Source organism: Pleurodeles waltl, chromosome 5 (genome assembly GCF_031143425.1).
Source record: "Pleurodeles waltl isolate 20211129_DDA chromosome 5, aPleWal1.hap1.20221129, whole genome shotgun sequence".
Classification (NCBI taxonomy): Eukaryota; Metazoa; Chordata; class Amphibia; order Caudata; family Salamandridae; genus Pleurodeles; species Pleurodeles waltl.
Window position 1 is genome coordinate 414,103,154 of NC_090444.1, and position 26,837 is coordinate 414,129,990.

Below are 26,837 nucleotides of genomic sequence, written 5' to 3' on the forward strand. Positions count from 1 at the left end.
GCACTGCCATGTACAACCGCCTCAGGAAGGGGCATATACTGGACACAGGGCAGGCACCTTAAAGATCTAACTTGGGAGGAGGGTTTTAGGTTTGGGAGGGTTAGGCTTGGTTTTGGGAGGGGTGGGATCAGTTTTGGGGTGTGGGTTTAGGAGGGGTGGCTTTGGGTGTGGGAGGGGTGGCTTTACATTTGGGAGGGGTGGTTTGGGCTGTGGAAGGGGTCAAGGCCAGGGCAAATAAAAGATCTTCTTTGGGTAGGATGATTGACAGGGTGTGGGATTTGGGAAGTAGAGGGGCTGTCAGTGGGTGACGTGTGTGTGTGTCTGTTGAGGGTGCAGTTGCCTGTGAGTCTGGTGTATGCTTTGGTGCAGGCTTGGTGTATTTTTTCATAGGTGTATGTTGTTCGGGTGAGTGTGGACATTTGTGTCCGGGTGGTGTAGTGTCTAATTTATACATGTGTGTGGATGAGTTTGCTGTTGAGGTGCTGGGTGTGGTGTTTGTGGATGTGAAGGTGCATGTAGGTGCGGTGGTGATTGTGCATGTGGGAGTAGTGTAGGGTGTGGTGTGTGAGGGTGTACTGGTGGTGGTTGTGCATGTGAGAGTGGTGGTTAGTGTGATATTATAGGTGTGCTGGTGGTAGTGGTGGATGTGGGTGTATTTTCTGTGGTTGTGCTTGTGGTGTCTGTGCATGTGGGTGTGGTGGTGGGTATAGTGTCTGTGTGTGTGATACCGGTGGTGGTGGTTGTGGGTGTGGTGTCTGTGGGTATGTTTTTGGTTGTCGTGGGCGTGATGTCTATTTGTTGTTTGTGTGTGTGCCTGTGTTTTTTGCTGTGTTTATCTGTGGATGTGCTGCTTTTGAGTGTTACAGTGGGTGCATGCAAAGGAGCGAGTATGCTTTGGACAGGGCTGGGAATAGGACATTGGGCTGGGGAAGGAGCAGGAGGTGGAGCACAAGGTTGGGAAGCTGTGGTCAGTAAAGAGGCTAGACCTTGGAATGATCTCTGTAGGCCAGACAAAGCACTGTGAATGCCTTCCATTTTAGCTACCATTTGATTCATATGGCAACTTAGCCTCTTGATTTCATTCATGAGTGCAGTCTAGCTTATAGATGTGTTCTATAGGAGGTCAATAGCCTCCTCACTCAGTGCAGCTGGAGAGACAGGGGCAGGGAGGTGCCTGCTGTAAAGGAGATGCACCCCTTTTTGGGGGTGGGTTTGGCCAACTGTGGGGGAGCAAGAAAGAGGGTGGAGATTGGTCTCTCGGTGGCAGACAGGGATGCAGGTGGAACTGTAGCAGTAGGGTCCGCCACCACTAGGGAATCTTCTTCTGTGGAGGCCTCTGAGGGTGATGTTGATGAACTTGTGGCCTCCTTACCAGTCCCCTCCCTCTCTGGGCCACTGGGTCCCTCAGTGTTGGTGGTCTCCAGACCTGAAACACAGCAGCAGCTGCTTCCCCTCCTCCTTGCCTGCTCCAGATGATGTTGAAATGACAGATACAACAGTTTGATTGCATCTGTGTAAATAAAACTGATCATGAACTTTGATCACAAAACTTTTTCCAACTTTTCATGTTTCACTAGCAGGCTCTCAGACTTGGGTTATTTGGTATCATTATCTTATGCATTTAGGGAACATTTTCAGAAACTATTTGGTCACAGATTTGTAATTCCCCATGCTAGCTCCTATGGAATGTATGACCTTGTCTTTCTTCCATTGTATTTGTTCTGCAGGAACTGTTTCACACCTCTGATTGCTAGGGCTTTGTTTAGAATAGTGAACTTATGTCACCAAAAATTACATAAACCAAAAACACATTTGTTGCATGTGTTTACCACGCCAAATAATCTGCATTATTTACATTCACAAAAAGAAACATATGAATCAATGTGTGTCTACAAATACTGCAAAGTTGTACCAATATTTCTGTAAACTGAAAGACTGTATCATTTGTCTGCCCATTTCACAACAGTAACAAGTAAATAAAGTATATTTCAAATACACAAATAATTATATGGATTCAGTACTGAAGTAGCTTAGCAATCTATCACACACTATGTACATACCTATGCTGTTGAAGATATATTTAGAAAAAATATTTTGTGACTTCTACAGCATAAGTAAATACACATTATATACATTACTAATCCACTTCAGTATAGAGCAAAAAACATTTTCACATTTGACTCATAAATATCTCTAGTTATTTGAAGTCAGTTTTACCATTATGTAAATGTTTGACAAAATATGATGTATTTCACTTTACGCAAAAATTGGTACAATATCACAGTAAATATTACATACACTGATTCATACATAGTTATTTTCATCAAAGATTCACATGCAATTCACAATATGCTACAGTTTACACTTTGATGCAGTTCCACATTTTCAACATGAGTTATGATTTGGGCCTGGTATTTTCCAAATGGGATACTCCAACATATTTGTGATGGAACCTTCCACCTGCAAAAGTCCCTTTAAGTATCACATTTCTCACCATCATTGATTTATCATCCAAACAAAACTAAGGACACTAAAATGTTGTTTGCAGTACGTGTAACTGTCATCAATACATTGAGATTTCATTTTTTTTAATGTTTGTAAGAAATGGCTAACACATAACCTAATTGTTATATCTTAATTTTGTTTAAAACCTATTGCTGAACAGTTTTAAAAAATGATGGTGGAAGGAAGACTTAGGTGGTCATTCCAACCTCGGCGGTAAAAGGCGCTTACCGCCAGACAGAAGACCGCCATAACACCGCCGCGGTCGCGGTAAACCGCCACGGTCATTCTGACCCACAGTAAGCAAACCGCCAAAATACCGCCATCCACAAAAGTCCGCCACACCAAAGGTCAGCGATAAACTGGCGATGACCAAACCTCCACCGTCACGCCAACAGAAATACGCCCATGCCATTACGACCCACGAATCCACGCGGCGGTCTTTCAACGGCGGTATTCTATTGGCGGTACACACCGCCGCGGTCGAAATACACATACACCTACAAAACACTACCATATTGGACAATTCGAAATACACACACCTGATACATATACACACACCACTCCCACACACCCAATACAATATAAAACACACACCCACATCTCCCACAAACCCCTACGGTCAAACATTTCTAACGAAGACCAGAGAGAGACACCACAGTCAACTACCAAGCATCCACAGGCACACAATACCAATACCCACAGAACTTCCACGCACCTCACACAACACACCACTAAATAGCACCCCACCTATCACTACACACTCCACCCCACACATCATCCACACCACCCCATGGCACCTCAAAGACACCCCAGGTTCTCAGATGCTGAACTCAGGGTCATGGTGGAGGAAATCCTACAAGTAGAGCCCCAGCTGTTCAGGACACAGGTGCAGCACACCACCATTGCCAGGAAGATGGAGCTATGGAGCAGAATAGTGGACAGGGTCAACGCTGTGGGACAGAACCCAAGAAATCGGGATGACATCAGGAAGAGGTGGAACGACCTACGGGGGAAGGTGCGTTCCATGGTATCAAGGCACAACATCGCAGTACAGCAGACTGGCAGCGGACCCCCACCTCCTCCCCCGAATTTACAACATGGGAGGAGCAAGTCTTGAACATCCTGCATCCTGAGGGCCTCGCTGGAGTATCTGGAGGAATGGACTCTGGTAAGTCTCATCTTCACTACGTCATCCCCCCCACCCCACCTGCATGCCAACTCATACCCCACCCTCACCCCCTTCACAACTACCCCTTGCAAATGTCTCACCATCACAACCCACTCATCACAAAACTTAGCCCTGCATGCGGCCCCAAAGCATGGACACCCATCACCAAAGCATGCCCAATGCACATACCCATCACCCCGACCCCCCAAAAACACCATCACAACAGCCCCCACAAAGGAATGCCAACACTGGGGTACATGGGCACCCACCCATTGCACGCCATTGGCACATACAGAAGCAATAGCCATACTTTTATACCCCTGCAGGACCCGAACGCCAGGTCACCGCGTAGGAGGGTCCACAAATGTCCACTCCACCCCCAGAAGAGGCCCACAGTGATGACAGCAGCTCTGTCTCCCTGGATCTAGATGACCAGCCCGGTCCATCGGGGACCTCGGGACAGTCGGTTCCCCTCAGACAGGCACAGGCCACAGCAGACCTTCCCCCCTCTGGGAACACCAGCACAGCACCCACCCAGCGGGCCCATACCTCTGTCCCCAGGACACATCAATCAGCGGTGTGTCCACCACTACAGGGAACCCAGGCTAACCCACCACCCCAACAACAACAGGGACCTGGGGGCAGTGGTAGTGGGCACACGGTCCAGGGGACGGAGGCCCAAGGAAACAGGGGAACTGGGAGGGCAGCTGTGCGACAGGGGGGGGGACAGGCCCAGAGAACCCACTCTCCACGAGGCCCTCTCCTCCATCATGGTAGCATACCACCACTCCCAGGAGACGATGGCGACGGTCCTGGCCAGGTTTCAGGAAATCCAGCTTCTGCAGGAACAACAGTATATGGGGTTCAGGGAGGAACTGAGAAACATCAGTACCGCCATGGGTACCATTGTAGTGGCCCTGAATGAGTTAATCTCCACTTTGCGGACCACTGTGGCACCTCAAAGGGCCCCTGACACTAGCATGGACCAAGAACTGGCTACCACCTCCGCTAGTGGACAGGAGGCCCCAACAGAAGACCAACAGGCCACCAGAACCCCACCCCCTGCAGAAGGAGAACTACCCCGCAAGCGGGCCCTGAGATCCAGGAAGAAGACAGAGTAACATGTCAAGACCCCCGCCAGCAAAGGATACCGCCCTGATTGTCATCCCACTGTCCCACATTGTCACCCTGTCCAACCTTAAACTGCCCCTGCTCTACTTCCCACAGGCATTTGGACAATGCACCTGTGAACCTGATAGTCTGGACTCTGCCATGGACAATCCTCCACCATCACCCCTCACCGATTTGCAACCACCCATCCAAATTAGAGCACTTGAATAAACACACTTATTGCACATAAACAATCTGGAGTCTGTCTGTGATTTTAACAAACGTATTAGACATGACAGTGCCAAAATTGTTATTCATATTGTGATGCCAACAAACCGCTGTCACACAGCTGTAGTCCATGGGGAAAGAAAGCAGATGTCACGCAGTGGGGACCACAGCTCTGAAAACGGAAGGGAAAGTCACAACACAGTTACCATACACTGGGGGAAAAAGTCAGACAGTAGAGAAGTAGGAGTCTTTAAGTAAATGTAATATGCCGGTGTCTACTCTTACCTGTGTGTCACTGAAAGTATTGATCTATTACTGTGTTCCTGTTTATGTCGTCCTCTTCGGCTTCCTCTTCTTCACTCTCCACAGGCTCCACAGCTGCTACAACACCACCATCTGGACCATCCTCCTGCAGAAAAGGCACCTGGCGGCACAAAGCCAGGTTGTGAAGCATACAGCAGGCCACGATGATCTGGCACACCTTCTTTGGTGAGTACATTAGGGATCCACCTGTCATATAGAGGCACCTGAACCTGGCCTTCAGGAGGCCAAAGGTGCGTTCGATCACCCTCCTAGTCCGCCCATGGGCCTCATTGTAGCGTTCCTCTGCCCTGGTCCTGGGATTCCTCACTGGGGTCAATAGCCAGGAAAGGTTGGGGTAACCAGAGTCCCCTAATAGCCACACACGGTGCCTCTGGGGTTGACCCATCACATACGGGATGCTGCTATTGCGCAGGATGTAGGCGTCATGCACAGAGCCAGGGAACTTGGCATTAACATGTGAGACGTACTGGTCTGCCAAACAGACCATCTGTACATTCATCGAATGATAACTTTTCCTGTTCCTGTACACCTGTTCACTTTCTCTGGGGGGTACCAAAGCCACATGGGTCCCATCAATGGCACCTATGATGTTGGGGATATGTCCAAGGGCATAGAAGTCACCCTTCACTGTAGGCAAATCCCCCACCTCAGAGAAAACGATGTAGCTCTGCATGTGTTTGAGCAGGGCAGACAACACTCTGGACAACACCTTGGAAAACATAGGTTGAGACATCCCTGATGATATGGCCACTGTTGTTTGAAATGACACACTCGCTAAGAAATGGAGTACTGACAGCACATGCACTAGAGGGGGGATCCCTGTGGGTTGGCGGATGGGTGACATCAGGTCTGCCTCCAGCTGGGCACACAGTTCATGTATAGTGGCTCGGTCAAGCCTGTATGTCAGAATGACATGTCGTTCCTCCATTGTCGACAGGTCCACCAGCGGTCTGTACACGGGAAGATTCCTCCATCTCCTCGCATTGCCAAGCGGACGGTGCCTAGGAAGGACAACAGCGAGCACAGAGTCAATCAACCCACAGGTACGTTCCCACAGCTTGCACACAACACGATTCACTATGCATTGAATGGTGTGTATGAGTGTTGAGGAAAGGCCTAGGTATGTGTGACGCAGTAGAAATTAAGCCATGTGGGCCCTTGAAATGGCGGCTGCCTGACCTGTGAAGTGTGACAATGGGATGTGAGGACGTCAATGCGCTGGCGTGGCACACCGTGGCGGTAGGCGGTCGAAGACCACGGCGCAAAGCCGCATTGGTTTACATTGAATCCTATGGGTTTCAGGAGACAATGACGATGTGCGCCGGCGGTCGCGGTACGCACTGCCGCGGTGCGCACCGCCGTGGGCGTGACCGCCATTTTCTATCAGCTTAATCACTCGATACCTGATCTTCCACAGGAGAGGACCTACACTGCAAGTGCTGCTGTGACCTCGGTCTGGAAGAGACAATGGCTGCTGCGACTGGGGAAAGGGCCCCTGCCTTCATTTCTGAAGAATTGGAGAAACTCGTGGATGGGGTCCTCCCCCAGTATGCGCTACTCTACGGTCCTCCAGACCAACAGGTAAGTACACTGGGAGCATGCTTTGTGGGCAATGCCTGGGTTGAGTCGGGTGGATGAAAGATGGTGGGGGGGGGAGAGATTGAGTCATGTATCAGACGACAGATGAGAGCATGTGCCACATGGCAAGGGTGGGGATGGGGGGCCACTCACATCGAGCATGCAGAAGGTGATGACAATTTTTCTCTCCCTGTACATGTCACATAGGTCAGCACCCACCAGAAAATCGCGATTTGGCATGCCATCGCCAAGGACGTCCGGACCCTGGGGGTTCACAACAGACGGGGCACCCACTGCCGGAAGAGGTGGGAGGACATCCGCCGCGGGAGCAGGAAGACGGCGGAGGCTCTGCTGGGGATGGCCTCCCAACGTAGGAGGGGTGCCAGTCGTCAATTGACCCCCCTGATGTCCCGGATCCTGGCGGTGGCCTACCCCGATTTGGATGGGCGCGTGAGGACATCACAGAAGACACAAGGGGGTGAGTACAGTCTCATTCTGGTGACTTTGCGCGCAGTGGAGGTGTCTGGGTGGGGGAGGAGGGCTGTGGGTCTCCCTAGGCCAGGGTGAATTCTGTAGGCTACGCCCCTCCGTAAGGCATGGCCCTGTGCCCCCACCCCCCACCTCTGTAGGGTGCCAAGTTCAGGTATCCATGGCCCTGTGTCATCTATGTGTGCAGTTGTCGTCGATAGGCTTGTAGGCCATGTCCCACGGATTGCGTAGTGGACCCCAAGTGCGCGGCGTAGTGCAGGGGGCTTCTGTGTCTGTCTTGTCCGCCAACGGTAGCGGTAACCCATGCATTCAACATGTCTTTATTTCTCCACCCCCCCTTTTTTGTGGTCTTCCTGTTCATGTGTGCATCAGCATCATCAGGCGGAGGAGAAGTGGCATCGGAGCACGAGCGAGCTGCATCTCACATGGCCATGGCGGGCCATGCAACTGACTCGGATTTCACCAGTGAGACGGAGGGCGAGGGGAGCTCCACAGCGGGGACTCGTGCTGATGTCAGTGGCAGCGACTCGTCCTCTGAAGGGAGCTCCCTTGTGGTGGCGGCAACATCCGTGCCACCCTCAACAACAGGTACAGCCGCCACCCCGCGCACCAGCACCGCCCTCCCAGCAGCCCCTCAGCCTTCGCCCTGTGCCCGCTCACCCAGGAAGGTGGGCATCTCCTTCGCCCCAGGCACCTCAGGCCCTGCCCCAGTCACCCCTGCTGCCCTCAGTGAGGAGGTCATTGACCTCCTGAGGACCATCATTGTTGGGCAGTCTACCCTTTTGAATGCCATCCAGGGTGTAGAAAGGGAGGTGCACCGGAGTAATGCATACCTGGAGGGCATTCATTCGGGTCAGGCTGCCCATCAGCGATCGTTCAACGCTCTGGCCTCAGCACTGACGGCAGCAATTGTCCCTGTCTCTAGCCTCCTCCCTCCAACTTCCTCCACCCAGACCCAATCCCCAGTACCTCTGCCTATCCCAGACACACCTACAGACCAGCCTGCACACACCTCAACACCCAAGGGAAGCTCATCCAGACATAAGCACCACACATCACACAAGCATTCACACAAGCAACATCCACATGCAGACATACCAACAGCCACTGCCTCCACTGTGTCCCCCTCCTCCTCGTCTCCCTCCTCCCTCCCTGTGACGTCTCCACTCACACTTGCATGCACAACATCTTCAGCCACTACGTCCATCACCAGCACACCCACCAGAACACTCTGCACACGTGCAGTCACCACCCCCACTACCATTTACACGTCCCCTGTGTCTTCTCCCAGTGTGTCTGTCACCCCCTCTTCCAAACCACACAAACGCAAGCAGCCACCCACCCAACAGCCATCCACCTCATGACAGCCTCCAGCCCAAGCACCTGCAACCAAAGACACCAGACTTCACACTCCTACAACCACATCCTCTTCCTCCACTCCCATACCCACTACACCTACCCGTCACTCTCTTTCCAAATTGCTTTTCCTTGCCAACCTTAACCTCTTTCCAACAACTCCACCACCCCGTCCATCTCATAAGACTGCAATCAGCACCTCAGCCACCACCAAACCAGGACCTATCAGGACTGTTGTCCAAGGACTGTGGAGTCCCCCACCCTCAAGGGCAACAACTCCGGCGAGGAGCCAAGGCACGGCCAGCCCAACCCCGGAAAAGCACCCAAAAGTTAGCAGTGCCCGGTGCGAGAGGCCACGGACACCAGCGACCAAAATCCCTACCCTGGCTCCGTCTGGAAGTGGGGTGCCACCTGGCACACCGCCAAAGGTGTCAAAGGGCCACAGACGACCAGGGAAGGGTGGGAAGGGCAGCACGCCCGACAAGTCCGGCAGCAGGCCAGCTGCCCAGGAGTGCCCCACCAGCCCCCTCCCAGGTGTGCAGGAGGACACCCAGAGGCCCGGTACGGCAGCCCAGGAGGGCCCCGCAAGCCAACGGACAGATGGGCAGGAAGGCCCTGCCAGCCACATGCCAGGTGGAGAGTGACACCCATGCCTGGGCAACGCCGTCTCAAGCACCGCTCCGCTGGGCCCTTCATCTCAAGCACCGCTCCGCTGGGCCCTTCATCTCAAGCACCGCTCCGCTGGGCCCTTCATCTCAAGCACCGCTCCGCTGGGCACCGCCGTCTCAGGCACCGCTCCGCTGGGCCCTTCATCTCAAGCACCGCTTCGCTGGGCCCGTCATCTCAAGCACCGCTCCGCTGGGCACCGCCGTCTCAAGCACCGCTCCGCTGGGCCCTTCATCTCAAGCACCGCTCCACTGGGCCCTTCATCTCAAGCATCGCTCCGCTGGGCACCGCCGTCTCAAGCACCGCTGAACTGGGCACCGCCGTCTCAAGCACCGCTGAACTGGGCACTGCCGTCTCAAGCACCGCTGAACTGGGCACCGCCGTCTCAAGCACCGCTGAACTGGGCACCGCCGTCTCAAGCACCGCTGAACTGGGCACCTCCATCTCAAGCACCGCTGAACAGGGCACCGCCGTCTCAAGCACCGCTGAACAGGGCACCGCCGTCTCAAGCACCGCTCCGATGGGCCCTTCGTCTCAAGCACCGCTGAACTGGGCCCTTCATCTCAAGCACCGCTGGCCCATTGGCGGAAGGGGCAGGCCCGCTTCTGTGTCGGGCAGGGCTGCACAAAGCACTCTGGGCACTAGTCCCCCTCCAGTACCAGTGGAGACTGTTATCCACTTGAGAGACTGTGGCTTTGCACTCCCCAGGATATGGCAGTGGGCAAGCCACCCACTGTAGAGACTTGAGAGACTGTGGCTTTGCACTCCCCAGGATGGCACAGTGGGCAACCCACCCACTGTAGAGACTTGTGAGACTGTGGCTTTGCACTCCCCAGGATGGGACAGTGGCCATGGAGGCCCCTCGTGGATCTGGCGTCGTGTACTCATGTGGCTGAGGTGCCCCCCCTTCACTTCCCTCTGAGGTGCCTGTAGTTTTTCTATCTGATGCCCCTGCAGTGTTCTCTCCGTTGGTGTCAGGTATCTTGTGTGGGCCTTGCCCATGTGATTTGGGCCCAGTGGTCCACGGACAATGACAGCTAGAATTATCGGACTTTTAATATTTATGTATATATTAGTTTTAGATGTTTGATATTTTTATAAGGCAATAATACAATATATTCGACTGTTTATGATCTATTCCTTTTGTCTTTGCATTATTTCGGGGGGTTTGGGGGTTGTAACAGTGATGTATTGCTATGCATTGATGTGTGTGTTGTAGTGGGTGGGGGTGGGTGTGTCGCGTATGTGTGTCCCCGTAATATTTTCTCCTCCCCCCTCCCCTGTGTCGTAGGTGCAGTACTCACCGTTGTCTTCTGCGCCGGCGTTCGTGCTCCTGGTAGAGGAGCAGGAAGACAACAGCTGGTAGGATGTGTAATTCGGGTTCCATGCTGTCCAGATTCCTCGTGGGGTGTATGGAGGTGAGCGTTTTCGGTTTGAAATGTCTGTTTCCGCCGTGTTTTTATTGGCGGGGCTGCCGCCCCGGAAAAGGTGGCGGATTGGTGGGTTGTGATAGGGTGGGCAGTAACTTGACTCCCGCCTGTCTGTTGGCGGTGACCGCCGCGATGTTTGTTTGTCCCGCCGTGGCGGTCGGAGTGTTAAAGTGGCGGTCTCTGTTGGCGGTTTCCGCCAGGTTCAGAATTCCATTTTTTTAACCGCCAGCCTGTTGGCGGGTTGGCCGCCGCTTTAACACCGACTGCCAGGGTTGGAATTACCCCCTTAATGTCTTTGGTTTTGTATTAAGTGAAAATATTTTATTAACACAAATTACCAAAGATATTCTGAGACATAAAATCAAAGGAAAACAAAAAAAACACCTAAAGTCCATCATAGTGGTTGAAACTATTTATTATGAGCTCAAATTGTTTGAATTCCTGTCAAGCCTGTAGGATGTAGGATCTGCAAGACCTTCTTCTCCCAGGGAAAGAGTTGTAAGGTGGGACTGGTAGAACTACCACTAGTTCTCTGGGCCTCTAGGAGAGGCTTAAAGGCCAGTGAGCACACTCATTCCACCTCTTTCTAATTTCCTCCTTTGTGTGCAGATTGTTTGCTACAGCATTCATTCTATCAACTATTCTGTTCCACATTTACCTTTTCTAAGATGTGGTTGTATTTTGTACTTGACCTCCAAACAATTGTGACTCTACTCTAATAAGTTCATCCACCATGAGTGACAATTCTCCCTCCGTAAAACATGTATTCCTCCATCCTCTGCCCTGCCATAGTGAATGTCTAAAAAAGTTAACTAATACCCCAAAAATTGATGAAAAAAGAAACACATATCAGAAAAGTAATGAAAACAGATGGAGAAAAAGAAATTAACAAAAGCTGACTTCTCTGTGGCAAATTCAGCATCAAAATGATCTGCTGCAATGGAACAGCAAAGGATCATGTCTGAAAAGGAGTGTGTTTTCAAGTGTGGTTTGTGGATGTTCACCATTGACCAATGTCCATTTGGTTGCGTTGCTACCATACATCCAATAGCAACAGCCATAGTACAATGCTGAATGGGTCACGCAACAGACTCCGGCTGTCAAGGGACCGCTGCTGGTACACCACCAGCACAACCCTGATATTTAAATATGGTCGGCGCAATCCCGCCATCTCGACAGCAACGGATTGTACTCGCCAGCATTAGAGTCCGTCACGTCAGCAGCGGGATACCACTTGTGAGACAGAGTACACTTCCTCGACGCTGACGGAGGGTGAACCATCATAGATCTAAATACAGTGGTCGTAACTCTGTCAGCTTGACAGAGTATTCGGGACTGCGGCAGTAGTCCCGCCAAGACCTAAATCAGGCCTTAAGTTTGGAGTCTATCCCTATAAGTGCATAATGTTACTCTCTCTACCCTGAGCAATTATCAGTGTCAGGAGTAATGTGGTACTCCTGCAGCCTGGTTGAGAGCAGGGATACAAATATGGCCAAATTTTTGAGGAGGTAGAAATTCAAAGTGCTAAATTTCAGCGACCTTTAATGGCTTTGTAGAGCCTGGATGAAAATTACTGTGGCACTCGCTTCCATACTCTGGCAAACTAAGGAATTATGGGGAGTCTCATGTTAGAGAAACTTCTGACAAACAACACTGTTTAACCTGTTCTGTGCCCAGGACGAGATGATCTCGTCCAAGGCACCGGTTCCCCATTGCCTTGGACGAGATCACCTCGTCCTGTTATGGGCCCCCGGGGGAGCGCTAGCGCTCCCCCCGATGGCCAGGCACACCCCTCCCCTGGGCAGGGATGGAAGGGGAACTGCTTCCCCTTCCACCCCCGTCCCCCGTGACCCTCCCGTGGCATCTGATGACGTCAGTGCACTTTCACATGCTGACCTCATCAGAGGTCTTCTCTCCGGCGCTGGAAGCTCAGCAGCACCCGATCAGAAGAGAAATGCAAAGCATTTCTCCTCTGATCACGTGGAGGGGGCAGAGAAGCCTGAAAGGAGAAGAAATGCCTTTCCTCTTCTTTCAGGCTTCTCTGAGCATTGGGCCGCAGAAATGCCACTGGACACCAGGGAATTGTTTGTTTTTTTATTTACTCAATAAGGAGAGCGGCCCCTTGGGCAAGGGCCGCTCTCCAGGGGGGCAAATAATTTTACGGCTGTTTCTGCCACCAGGGGGGGTAGAAAACCCCTAGACACCAGGTATTTATTTTTGTTTGTTTTTTGTTTGTTTGTTATATGTTGGGAGCAACCCCTTAGGCAAGGGTCGCTCCCCTGGGGGCAAAATTAATTCTAGCCCGTTTCTGCCCCCCTTGGGAGCAGATCGGCCTATTTCTATTAAACCACTAGACACCAGGGATGTTTTTTTGTCAGTTTCCCTGGAAGGGAGCGACCCCTTAGGCAAAGGTCTCTCTCCTGGGGGGGGGGAATTTGTTCTAAGCCATTTCTGCCCCCCTAGGGGCAGTTTGGCCTATTGTAATTAGGCTGATCTGCCCCCAGGGTGGGCAGAAACCTCTAGGCACCAAGGATTTTTTTTGTTTTGTTTTGTTTTACTTTTTTTATATGTGCGGAGCGACCTCTTAGGCAAGGGTCGCTCCCCTGGGAGCAAAATTATCTTTGGGCCATATCTGCCCCCTTGGAGGCAGATCAGCCTATTTTTATTAGGCCAATTTACCCCCAGGGGGGCAGAAACCACTAGACACCAGGGCTTTTTATTTTTTTGCAAAACTTTCAGCAAAGGGGAGCGACTTCTTAGGCAAGGGTTGTACCCCTGGTTGGCAATTTTATTTTAGGCCATTTCTGCCCCCCGTGGGGGCAGAGCTGCCTATTTTTATTAGGCTGATCTGCCTCCAAGGGGAGCAGAATCCACTAGGCACCAGGGATTTGTTTTTGCACCATTTGCACATAAGGTGAGCGACCCCTTAGGCAAGGGTCACTCCCCTTGGGGGGGCAAATTTATTTTAGGTCATTTCTGCTCCCCTTGTGGGCAGATCGGCCTATTTCTCTTAGGCCGATCTGCCTCCGGGGGGGCAGAATCCACTTAGGCACCAGGGATTGGGTTGTGTGTTTTGTTTGGGGGGGCAGCCCCTTGGGCAAGGGTCGCTCCCCATGGGGGCACATTACTGTTGGCCATATCAGCCCCCCATGGGGGCAGATCGCCTTATTTTTGGAAGGCCAATCTGCCCCCAAGGGGGGCAGAAAGCCCACCAGAGACCAGGGAAGATTTTTTTCAAAATAAGAGGATGGGGGTATGGTCATACCCCCACAGCAAATAAATAGGGCCAAAGTTGTTCTGCCCACCAGTGGGCAGATGGGGCAATTATCCCTGATCCACACCCCGGGGGGCAGGAAGTCTACTAAATGCCAGGGAATAAAAAATAAAAAAAATAGTGGGGTGCTGGCTACCGACCAGTATGGGCGTGGTTATGCCCTCACCCCAACTGAAGGGGGTAACAGTCTTTCAGCTTTCCCCCGCACACTAAAACATCTTATCCCACGGCAAGCAAGTGGACATTTGATTATTTGGGATTTTGGTTTTACATTTGGGCCATGAGAGCTTGGCTAACTCTCAAAATCGTCCCACTTGGAATGGTGAGGGCTTCACTTTTTGGACTTTGGGATGCTGCCATGTAGAAAAATCCACAAGACCTAGACACATCTGAAAACTAAACATCTGGGTGAATCCAGGGTGGTGTGCTTCAAATGCACCCCACACCATTTTCTTACCCACATAGCCCTGAAAACCTCCAACATTGCTGGAAATCAAACATTTTTCCCACATTTTTGTGATGGAACCTACCGGAATCTGCAGGAATCCACAAAATTCCTACCACCCAGCATTGTCTCATCTATACCAATAGAAATTCTGCCCCGCTTGTCAGCCTAAAAATGTTTTTTTCCAAACTGCCCTTTTGGACCCGCTTTGGTTCCCCCTCAATTTTGACATGTTTTTGGCTCTTCCCTGTCACAGGCACGTGGCCCACCTACACAAGTGAGGTATAATTTTTACCGGGAGACTGAGGGGAACGTTGGGTGGTAGGAAATTTGTCCCGGTGCGGTGATCCCACACAGAAATGTGGTACAAATGTGATTTTTAAGCTAAATTTGAGGTTTGCTGAGGATTCTGGATAAGAAAACACTGGGGTATCCACGCAAGTCACACCTCCCTGGACTCCCTCGTGTGTCTGTTTTTCAGAAATGTCTGGGTTTGGTAGGTTTCCATATATGGCTGCTGAGCCCAGGACCAAAAATGCAGGTGCCCCCGTAAAAACAGGTAGTTTTGTATTTGATAATTTTGATGTGTCCAGATAGTGTTTTAGGGCATTTCCTTTCGCGGGCACTGGGCCTACCCACACAAGTGAGATACCATTCTTATCGGAAGACTTGGGGGAACACTGGGTGGAAAGAAATTTGTGGATCCTCTCAGATTCCAGAAGTTTCTGTCACCGAAATGTGAGGAAAAAGTGTTTTTTGGGCAAGTGTTGATGTTTGCAAAGGATTCTGGGTAACAGAACCTGGTGAGAGCCCCACAAGTCACCCCATCTTGGATTCCCCTAGGTGTCTAGTTTCAAGAATGTGCAGGTTTGGTAGGTTTCCCTAGGTGCCGGCAGAGCTGGAGGCCAAAATGTCCAGCTAGGCACTTTGCAAAAAACACCTTTGTTTTCTGTTGAAAAATGTGATGTGTCCTCGTTGTGTTTTGGAGCATTTCCTGTCACGGGCACTATGCCTACCCACACAAGTGAGGTACCATTTTTATCGGAGACTTGGGGGAACGCTGGGTGGAAGGAAATTTGTGTCTCCTCTCAGATTCCAGAACTCTCTGTCATCGAAATTTGAGGAAAAAGTGTTTTTTTAGCCAAATTTTGAGGATTGCAAAGGATTCTGGCTAACAGAACCTGGTGGGAGCCCCACAAGTCACCCCATCCTGTATTTCCCTAGGTCTCTAGTTTTAAAAAATGCACAGGTTTGGTAGGTTTCCCTAGGTGCCGGCTGAGGTGGAGGCCAAAATCCACAGGTAGGCACTTTGCAAAAAACACCTCTGTTTTCTGTGGAAAAATGTGATGTGTCCACGTTGTGTTTTGGGGCATTTCCTGTCGTGGGCACTAGGTCTACCCACACAAGTGAGGTACCATTTTTATCGGGAGACTTGGGGGAATATAGCATAGCAAAACAAGTGTTATTGCCCCTTGTCTTTCTCTACATTTTTTCCTTCCAAATATAAGACAGTGTGTAAAAAAGATGTCTTTTTGAGGAATGCCCTGTAATTCACATGCTAGTATGGGCACTCCAGAATTCAGGTATGTGCAAATAACCACTGCTCCTCAACACCTTATCTTGTGCCCATTTTGGAAATACAAAGGTTTTCTTGATACCTATTTTTGACTTTATATTTCAGCAAATGAATTGATATATACCCGGTATAGAATGAAAACCCACTGCAAGGTGCAGCTCATTTATTATCTCTGGGTACCTAGGGTTCTTGATGAACCTACAAGCCCCATATATCCCCGCAACCAGAGGAGTCCAGTGGACGTAACAGTATATTGCTTTGAAAAATATGACATTGCAGGAAAAAGTTACAGAGTGAAACGTAGAGAAAAATTGCTGTTTTTTTCACCTCAATTTCAATATATTTTTATTTCAGTTGTTATTTTCTGCAAGAAACCCTTGTAGTATCTACACGAATTACCCATTTCTGCATTCAGCATTTTGTCTACTTTTCAGAAATGTTTAGGTTTCTGGGATACAGCATTGATTTCACACCTATTTCTGTCACTGACTGGAAGGAGGCTGAAGGCACAAAAAATAGTAAAAATTGGGTATGTCCCAGTAAAATGCCAAAATTGTGTTGAAAAATTGGGTTTTTTGATTCAAATTTGCCTGTTCCAGAAAGCTGGGAAGCTGGTGATTTTAGCACCGGAAACCCTTTGTTGATGCCATTTTCAGGGAAAAAACCACAAGCCTTTTTCTGCAGCCCTTTTTCCCATTTTTAAAAAAAAAATGAAAATGTCACTGTATTTTGGCTAATTTCTTGGCCTCCTTCAGGGGAACCCACAAAGTCTGGGTACCTCTAGAATCCCTAGGATGTTGGAAAAAAGGGACGCAAATTTGGCATGGGTAGCTTATGTGGACAAAAAGTTATGAGGGCCTAAGTGAGACCTATTCCAAATAGGCAAAAAAAGGCCTGAAACAGGAGGGAGAAAAGGCCTGGCAGCGAAGGGGTTAAAGCACTTTCAGTCAGCAGCATTGAGCTCTAGATAAGTGTTTATGAAGTAGTAAAGTCTTCGCCTTGCCACATTTGTTTTTTCTTGGAAAAAGAACAAAAAATATGTGTCAACCTTGAAGTTCAATGTGATTTGTGATTCGTGTAAAACTCAGGCTTTCATAATGTTTTTAATATCACATATAATGCACTTTTTGTAGTTTGAAAAAGCTTTGTTTAATTTTGTAGCAAAGTATTGCATAGTAAATATGCCTATATATTTAGTCACCAGTTAAGAAAACCTATGTAATATTTAAGAGCCAAAAATTGAAACAAGCTTTACAGTTATAAACAAGAATATAAGTATGAACTGTCGTACCTTACATTTTATATTTTAAAATTTTGTATCTTTGTGGAGCATAGAAAAAGGAGAAGAAAGAAAAAAGAAAAAAGAAAAGGAGAGTGAATAACGAAAGAAGAAGAAAAGAGTAGCAAAATCATGTAACTTTTCTTGTAATTGATTATTTAAAATGGTTATTTCAAAGCCAATGCAAGCATACATGTACACAGTGATCAATAAAGTAGTGCAATAACTCATGGAGGTTTGAATGTGGTAAACGTGTCAAATACCTGTTTTTGTGATAGCAACCGAGTAAGACTAGGATATAAGAGAAATATTGAATTCTTAATATTTGGGGAGGAGAAGGTCCTCGGTGAGAGAAAAGAGCAACTGTACAAAAAGGAAAAGGTGAAATCATTGCATCTTCCAATTTATGCCATGCAATAAGGGGAGTATAATAAGGGGAGTATAATTGACTCCATCCAAATGAGGCAAGAATTGTTTGAATTCGAAAGAGGATTGATATTTTCATAAATTCAGAAAATGTAACCCTCCCTGCTCTTTAGGTTTGCCTAATGACTGAAATTAAATAAATCTGCAGCCATTCCATAAGAATTTACCAAGAAAACTATTAAGATTGTTAAAGAACTTCAGTGGGAGCTTAACTGGTGGCATGGATAAGTAAAAATGTATGACTGGTAACATCATCATTTTGATTGCAGCCAATCTGCCCCACCACAACAAATGAAGGGGAGAGCACTTCTCTGACATACCAAGGGCATATCTATGTACTCCGTGCACCACTGGAGCATCACTTTTTATTGATGCTCTAGTAGTGCAGACTCCATAATCATATCTATGGGCTAGGCAAAGCTACTTTCCATGGCTTTTCATGGCCTTGTGGATATGGAGTAAGGCAAGGCAGCTCAAGTGTCTGCGTTGCCTTCCACTGCACCAGGGAGGAATTCCATGGGTGTTGCGGTGGGTTTTCCCACACAACACCCATAGATTTTGATGCTGTCCCAGATTTACAAAATCAAGTAAACCTGGGGACTGGCCAAAACCTTATACCTCCAGAGGTGAAGCGTAATGAGGAGGAATATTTTTTTTTCTTCTTGTTGTTAATCTTTCTATGTGTGCTGCATTCTGCAGCACACATAGAAACAGGGAAATGCCTCTCTGGATTGTTTTTGTGCCGCACGATTTCTCTTCCCTCACATAAGCAATCCTGCATGCAATGGTGGCACCCTTGTACAGTGGTGCCAAGTGTTCATGCGTTGGTGCTAGGCCGATGATATAGCGTCAGCACAGGGAGAAAGGAGAGGAATGCAAAATATTGCATGAATACGGTGCAAGCCTGCCCATTAACCTTGGTGAAGGACAGCACAGCAAGATGATTTGCTACGCTGCCTTCTGCCAAATCCCATAAAAATGCCCCTAAATATTCTTTGATGAGCCTCAGCCAAATGAATCTGCATGGTATCCATTATAGAAGTGGAATATTTGATTCCCAGGCATTTAACCCATTCAGAGGTCTATTTAATATTAATGCCCACAGAAACAATACTTATTTAATTAATAAGAGAACATCTGATTTATCAATATTTAGTTTATAGCCAGATAGAAAGAAATAGGTAAGAGATCAACAAAAGTGGGTATGGAGGATTGTGAATTCTGTACAAAAAGAACTACATCATCGGCATAGGCAGTGAACTTGAGCTACGTACTTTTATGTTTGATGGCTTAAAAAGAGGGTGACTGATAATGAGTCTGAAGAAAGGGTTCCAGTGAAAGTATAAATATTAAAGGTTACAGTGGGCAACCCTGTCATGTACCCTGTCAAAGTAGGAAGATTGGAGGCTGATTAAAGCCATGACATTTTAATGCTCCTAGCATAAAGTTCCAATTAACTCGGTCTAAGGCCTTTTCCAAGTCCAATGTGATGGCAGCCATTGGTATAGTAACCTTTTAAGTGAAATGCAAAATTTTCAAAAAGACTTAAGAATCACTGCCATATACCTGTCCTTTATAAACCAATTTGCTCTACACCCATCAGATCCGGGATAAGTTTGTTATTACTAATGCCAACATTTTTGCAAAAATATTGTAATCTAAATTGATGAGTGATATGGGTCTAAAACTGACACACAATGACAAATCTTAGTCTTTTTTTGGGATTCGACAAAGCATGGCTTCTTAAACGGTACCAAGAGCCTCATGTTGAGAGAGAAAGTTTTAATAAATGTGGTAACAAAATATAAGAAAAACAGGAGCAAAAGCCAGCGGGAAACCCATCTGGACCAGGTGCATTATCTTTTAGGCAAGGGACGTTCATATTTCAGAGAGAGAGAGATAATCCTCCAATGAGGAAAGATCAGGAGCCTCGTGAGGATGTTTTGGAAGAGAATCGAAAAAAGAGTTTAGGGTGTCATCCAATGGAGAGTGTTCTGGTGTATATGAAGTTTGATAAGAGTCTGCAAAGCATTTTAAAATATCAGTGTCTTTAACATGTTAAATGCCATATTCATCATTAATGTTTGTGATTTACCATGTTAATAGTTTGATAGGATTTATTCTGCTTTATTACATCCGCCATAATATTTAGCACTTATTTTTAATAATACCCCAAAAGCCTTCTCACTCAATTATTTATTGAATTCTAACTCGGCCTGAATAAGACGCTTCAAAGTGGTGTCTGTATTAGATGTGTAATATTTATGCTCAAGCATTTGAACAAAGGTGAGTAGAAGTGCAGAATCTTTAGGGCTTTTTTCTTTTTAGCCACAACATAGCCAATGATGTATCCTCTGCCAGTTGCTTTAAATACATTTCAAACTAAATGAAAAGAAGAATCAGAAGTGATGTTGGCAGCAAGGAAATCCTGAAGAAAGAGTTCAGATTGTTTTACAAGTACATCATCTTTCAATAAGCTATTAAAATGCCATCTATTAAGCTCAGAGTTGACAGGTACAGGCTCTAGATCTACCATAACTGGTGCATGAGCTGACAAAATAATTGACCCAATTTCAGCATTAGTTAATGTAGTAAGTAAATTATATGTTAAGAAGACATAGTCGAGCCTAGATTTGGATTTAAGTGCAGGAGAAAAAAAAAGTGTATTCCAAATTATTTGGGTTGTAAGCCTTCCAGGCATGGATAGAATGTCTGAATGTTTTTTGTGTCTTGTTGGGAATGTATTTAACCAAGAATTGTCTGTCAATAAAGGGGTCCATAATTTGGTCATAGTGCGCTCAAACCACCAAATTTGTGTTAGAGCATGACATTATAGTATTGGACATTCTATTTATTAGGAAGAGATATTGGAATTTGTTGTATGATAAGGTGTAGAAAAATCCACCAACCCTTTTCATCCTTCACTACCTTTTCAATGACCAAAAGAAGCGATCTATAAAACAATATCACATATCCATTCTTATTTGTTTTAGAAGGGGAACAAAACACAAGTTTACCCAATTATTTTAAAGAGAATTATTGTCTGAAACTGAAAGGTGAGTTTCTTATAATAGAGCACTTTTACACTTCAAACTAGATAAATGAGTAATTATACTCTGTTAATAGGGTTACACAAACCTTTAACATTTCAGGACACAATATGCAGATTATTGTGTGTGTAAAAGGGAATATACAATATAGTAAACAGCCACATTCAATTTACATAGGATAAATACACCATAGTCAGAGGCACAATTAGAGCACTAATACAAAGAAGAGCAAGAAGGAGACCATAGAAAGAAGTCATAATGAAAGATAAGGAAGAAATGATATGTAAAACGGAAGAAAAGGGACAGAAACTGGTATAGGGAAAGGTGGTAAAAAGCCTGAAAGACCTTAACCATATTGAAAAGTCAAACATATGCAGCAATAACAATGAGATGTTGGGGTGGTGAAACATGAAGAAGATAGCCAGTCAGCAGACGTCAACAAGCAAGCTGAGAGATTGGCCCATGGAGACAAATATATGTAGAAAAAAGAAAAGGAGACCAGGTGAAACCATTGCTAAGACAATGTCATTAGGAAACTTGGTGCACTTTCCAAGGTAAAGGGAACATAGTGTAGATGCTGGGTCGGGGGAAGGTACACAGAATATATACGAAACATCCATGATGAGGAATCAAATAAGAGATGGAAGATTCCAGTGAAAACAAGAAATTGAGAGGAAGAAATGTATATAACAGGAACTGCATACCATACCTATAACATAAAACAAATGAACCAGAACATCAGAAATATTGCATCATGTTTTCCCAACGTCCATTTCATTTGATTTATGAAGACAGATGAATTTGTTAAATCCTCCAGAGATTCAAAAGAAAAGGTTTTCTACTTGTAAGTAACCCTCAATAGGCAGAGATGCACCAGGCCATATCTAGCATTCATGGAACATAGGGCAGGACGTAGGGAAAGAAATTCATTCCATCAAGTTGCTGTTGCTTTAGCCACATCCTGTGAAAAAAGACCATCTGGCCTGACACAGCATTTGATTTCTTTGTTTAGCCACCAAGAGGACATTCATCAGACATTCATCAGATCAGAGTACTGAAGAAAGAGAAATATAGGGGTCATTATGACCCTGGCAGTCACTACACCGCCAGGGTCATGGTGGCGGTCGGACCGCCGCAGTCGTGGTGATCCAACTGCCACATTATGACTGTGGTGGAGCTGCCACGGTCCAACCACGGACACAGCCAGGCTTCTGCCAGCCTGCAGCCTGGCGGTCCTGGTGGTTCTAATCCGCCAAGGCAGCTCTGCAAGTAGTGCTGCCCTGGGGATTACGAGTCCCCCTCTTCCAGTCTGTCCATGGTGGTAAACACCACCACGGAAAGGCTGGCAGAATGGGGGCTCCAGGGTGCCCCTGAGGGCCCCTGCACTGCTCATGCACTTAGGATGGGCAGTGCAGGGGCCCCCATGCACTGCCTCATCACACATTCCACTGCCTGAATTACGGGCAGTGGAGTGAGCGATGGGTGCTGCTGCACCCACTGCACCACCACCATTGCAGCTGGCTTCATTAGGTGCCCAGAATTTCCAATTTCTGACTTGAAAAGTGAAAGGTTTGTGGACAAGTCCGGGAACTAATTTAATTCAGTAAGAGATCATGATCAGAGTATTCTAGTAGGAAAAATATCACTGCTGAGTACTTAGCAGAGATTATGCACACAATCCCGATCTGTGTTCCAGATCTGCAGTACACTCAGTAGATTCCTTTCCCTTTGAATGACAGGTTACTAGATACATTAAGTTAGTGCTGGCAGGATGTGGCCTTGGAAGTACTTCTCCTGATGATATTGGCTCTGACACTGTCATCCTTGATTGTAGGGTTCAAGGACTGTGAATTGTATCTGTGGGAACATGATTGCTGGTGAATGCATAACACAAATAGTCAAACGTTTCATGTTCTGTGGTCCACATCTCAAGTCCCTTTAAAGGTTTTATAATTTCATTGTGATATTTATTTTCTAATGTGGAAAGTGCATATTTATCTATTCAAATTTAGATATATTGTACAGCAACAGAAAAAAACATAGTTATTGCTTTCAACATAAATAGCACACAAGACTTATTGGCACTGCCAATGCTTGTTAAATTATATTCTTCTAAATGGATATTTTCTTGGATAGACAAATACAAAGTTTGTAAACTGTGTCTTTAAAGACTCACCAAGATTAATGCAACAAAGCCTATAACACATCGAAGCTAAAGCCTTTCAAGTTCAATAGGCATGAAGTGCCAAAATTTCAGCTATAACAATGAGCTTTGCAGAGGATGTAGTACTTTAGACTTTCTAGGAGGAAGTGACTAACAGGACTGATCCTGAAAATGTCGAGAATCACAAGCTCAGTATCTCTTTTAAGCAGGGAGGGGCACCTATTTTGAGGATGTTTCTGAAAATCAAGATTCCGCCAAACTAGAGAGAAATTTTGTTATAGCAGAAGCTAGGTGTCCAGATGTGAGGAAGGTGTACAACCACTTCCAATTTGCATCATCAATCTACTATGTCCATTCCATTTACATAATCTGCACAATAAATAGTGGAAAACACAGGGTTGGGATTACATCCTAGCACCAGGTCTAGGATTGTAGATCTGAGAAAGAATCCATGAAAGGGCAGAGGATGAAGGGCTCCCAGAAGGAGGGTGAGGCTCATTTAATTAGGGATCACCTTGAGCAACTGGGCAAAAGGGAGTAGTTTGTACTGGACTCAGGGGAGGGGAACATGATGGGAAGCTAGGAAGGAAGTACTGTGGAATGAGGCTCTAGGATCCCTGTAGCACAGATCCATCCCAGACACACTCTAAGAATGTCCCCTATGTCTCTGATATTCTGAGGAAGTGAAGGAAAATATTTGCCTATCTTGACCATGCTGTTTATGTGCGGTGTTGGATATAATCAACATTTGTGTGTTAAACCCTCAGATTTTTGCCTTCACCACCCTATTTTAACTGATCCCATTTTCTTTGCTTTAAGACTCAGCACACTTTACTCCTGCTTATAAAGGTAAAGTGCTTGTGCTCTCCCTTTCAAACATGGCAAAATTGGAATACACATTTGGTACATTTAATTTACTTTTACGTCCATAGTATATGGTACTACCTATACCCAGGCACTGTAAATTAAATGCTACTAGTGGGCTACAGTGCTCATTGTGCCACTACTAAAGTAGCACTATAGACCCTGATCAAGGGCTGTCACTGCAGCCTGTAGTGCAGTTTTAGAACTACCATTTCGGTGCAGAAAAATAAACTTTTTGTCAGGCCAGAACCTTGCATTTTAAAAACCTATAACTCACCCCTAAAGTAGGCCCTGAATACTCATAGGGCAGGGTACATGGTACTTAAATAGTAGGTCTTGCATATTTGACTTTTTACATGCCCAGTAAGTGAAAACACCTCCAAAGTTATTTTTCACTATAGCAAGGCTGGCCTCCCCTAGATTAACACTGTTTTACTTTATTCCATTTAGAAAATGTGCTAAATTCATTTTGGGAACAGCTAGAGAGACACTTCTTCCACTCATTTTCATTGTAATTTGAAATCCTCTTTAATTGTGAAGCTGAATTTGAAATTGCAATATTCAAAATGCCACTTTTTGAAAGTTGGCATTTTCCTGCCTAAACCAAATGTGTTTTTCTGCCAATGTCTAGGGTCGACTGACAGGTATTGGATCTTCTAGGGTTGGTTTGTATTGCTCTCAAACAGTGGACCAAAAGTCCCTTAATGTGGGGAAAGGTTTTTCTTTCCTGATCGGGATGGTTGATGGGGTTGTGACCAGCCCCTTACTGGGCTTCAAAGGGTAGCCTGAGGGCTGTATACAGTTCCTTCCTGACTTCGGAAAATGCCTATCCTATCACTGGTAAATGCAGCTCACACCGAGGCCTGCTTGACCTTTATTTCACTAGACATACCGGAGCAAAACGAGGGGTGTTATTCAGTTTCTACTAAGATAATAGGACTGCATATTTAGGTTGACAAAACTTCAGAATGTGGGAGATAGAGCCCTTCCACACCATCTGAAACTGTTGGCCTAAGTCCTGGCTAGCTCATAGTGCCTTAGCTACACCCCCAACCCTGCTGCTGGGATAGATTAATATGCAACCTGATCATGACACTCTGACTCCTCAAGGAAGTTGTGGAAACAGATCTCATCCTTTCGTTACATTGCTAATGCATGCACAGGAGAAACACAAGAGAAATACAAGAGAAATACAAAATAGACGTACAATACATATTGAAACAATTGTAATCTTGCATAGAAAGAATGAGCTGCAATCATTAGACAGATGAAACAGAGCAAAGTAACCAGAGTTATAAACATGATAAAGATGATGAACTGTCCAACCATGGCAAATGAGTTCTAGAAGTTCCAGAGGTTCCTACCTAACCCTAAGACTATACCGAGAGCATAGCGGGAGCACTCTTCTGCTTTGCCTGATCTAAGGAATTAGTCTTAGCCCCACACCTGGAAATGATGGCAGGAGTTCCCCTGTAGTGTCAATGGGCATCCTCTCAGGAAGGTGGCAGATTGGAGCCAGAAAAGCTGCATGTCAAACACAGCATTTGCCCCAGGATGGTCACGGCTGGGATGTCACTCCGCTCCTTATGAGTCACTGTATTATTTATATATAAAAACCACACTCTATAAAAAGCACAGCTCTGGTACAATGCTGTGTCTTGATGTTAAATGTTCTCCTGAATGGGCATCGCAAGCACTGGGATACCATGTACTGGGTTTCTTGCCTTGGACAGAATGTACTGATTGCATGTCAAGGAAAGGCTAACTAAAACAAGCAACTTCTACAATATAGGCCTTCATTACGAACTTGGCGGTCCGTTCCGCTACGCCAGCGGTGGCGGTAGAAACCGCCAACAGAGGAGCGGTCTGGATTGCCAAATAATGATCCAAACGAAACACATGCATCCCGTGAACCACCCACCGCCAGGAGAGAAGTCCAGCTGACGACGGCAGAGTCCACCCACAGGCCGTCAGAAAGGCCCAACCCACCCATCAAATTATGAACCACCATTCCGCTGCCAGTTCCGGGGCGGGAACCACTGCCACACAAAGCTGGGCGTAAATGAACCAAATATAAGGAACGACGTACCAGAGTTGCACAGAACGTGCAGCAGCAGCCATGGTTAGAGAGCTGCAGTTCATGCCAGCCCTGCTCCTCGCCATATAGCTACACGACCGAGACCACCGACGAAGACGACGACGGTATGTACCGCAACCTACGACACAAGGGAGGAAAGGGCACAGTTACATACCCACCCACTCCACCCATTAGGCAACGCCCCCAACCCTTCCCAGCAGCACAAGTCATACACCCCACACCAAGAGGTACGTACTCGACCGAAGGCTAATGCAACTTGACCATAGTATATACAATAGCCCCAGACCCATAAAAAATCAAAACAAACACAAGGGTGCGTGCAGTCCAAACACAGGCACCACAGAAACTTTAAGAAGAAGCTCAATGAGCCAAACAGTGCAAACAGGGCCACTGGGCAGTCTGTAAAATCCCAATTGTCATGGGCCACAACGGGCCACACCTGACTCCCACAAGTGCTGGGTACTCCACAGAACGGGGCAGCATATGGGGATCCTGATACCTCACGGAAGGGGGGCAGGGGGTGGTGGGGGTGGCGATTTTCGACAGGGGTGGTCCTTTGACTTTTTTGTGGAGGGTGGGGGGTGGGCATCTCCTTTAAAGGGGGTGGGGGCTGTTTGGCTCGGGTAGAGCTGGATGGCCTAGGCTCTGACCGGGCCTTCTTCTTCTCTGGAGAAGGGGCACAGGAATGGGAAGGGTGGACCAGGGTGGCACGGGAGAGGAAAAGTTTCTTGGGAGCAATTGGGGTGGGCGTTGATGAGGGCGTGGAATGGAGGCAGAGGTAGTGGATGTATGGGGTGTAGGGGTGCA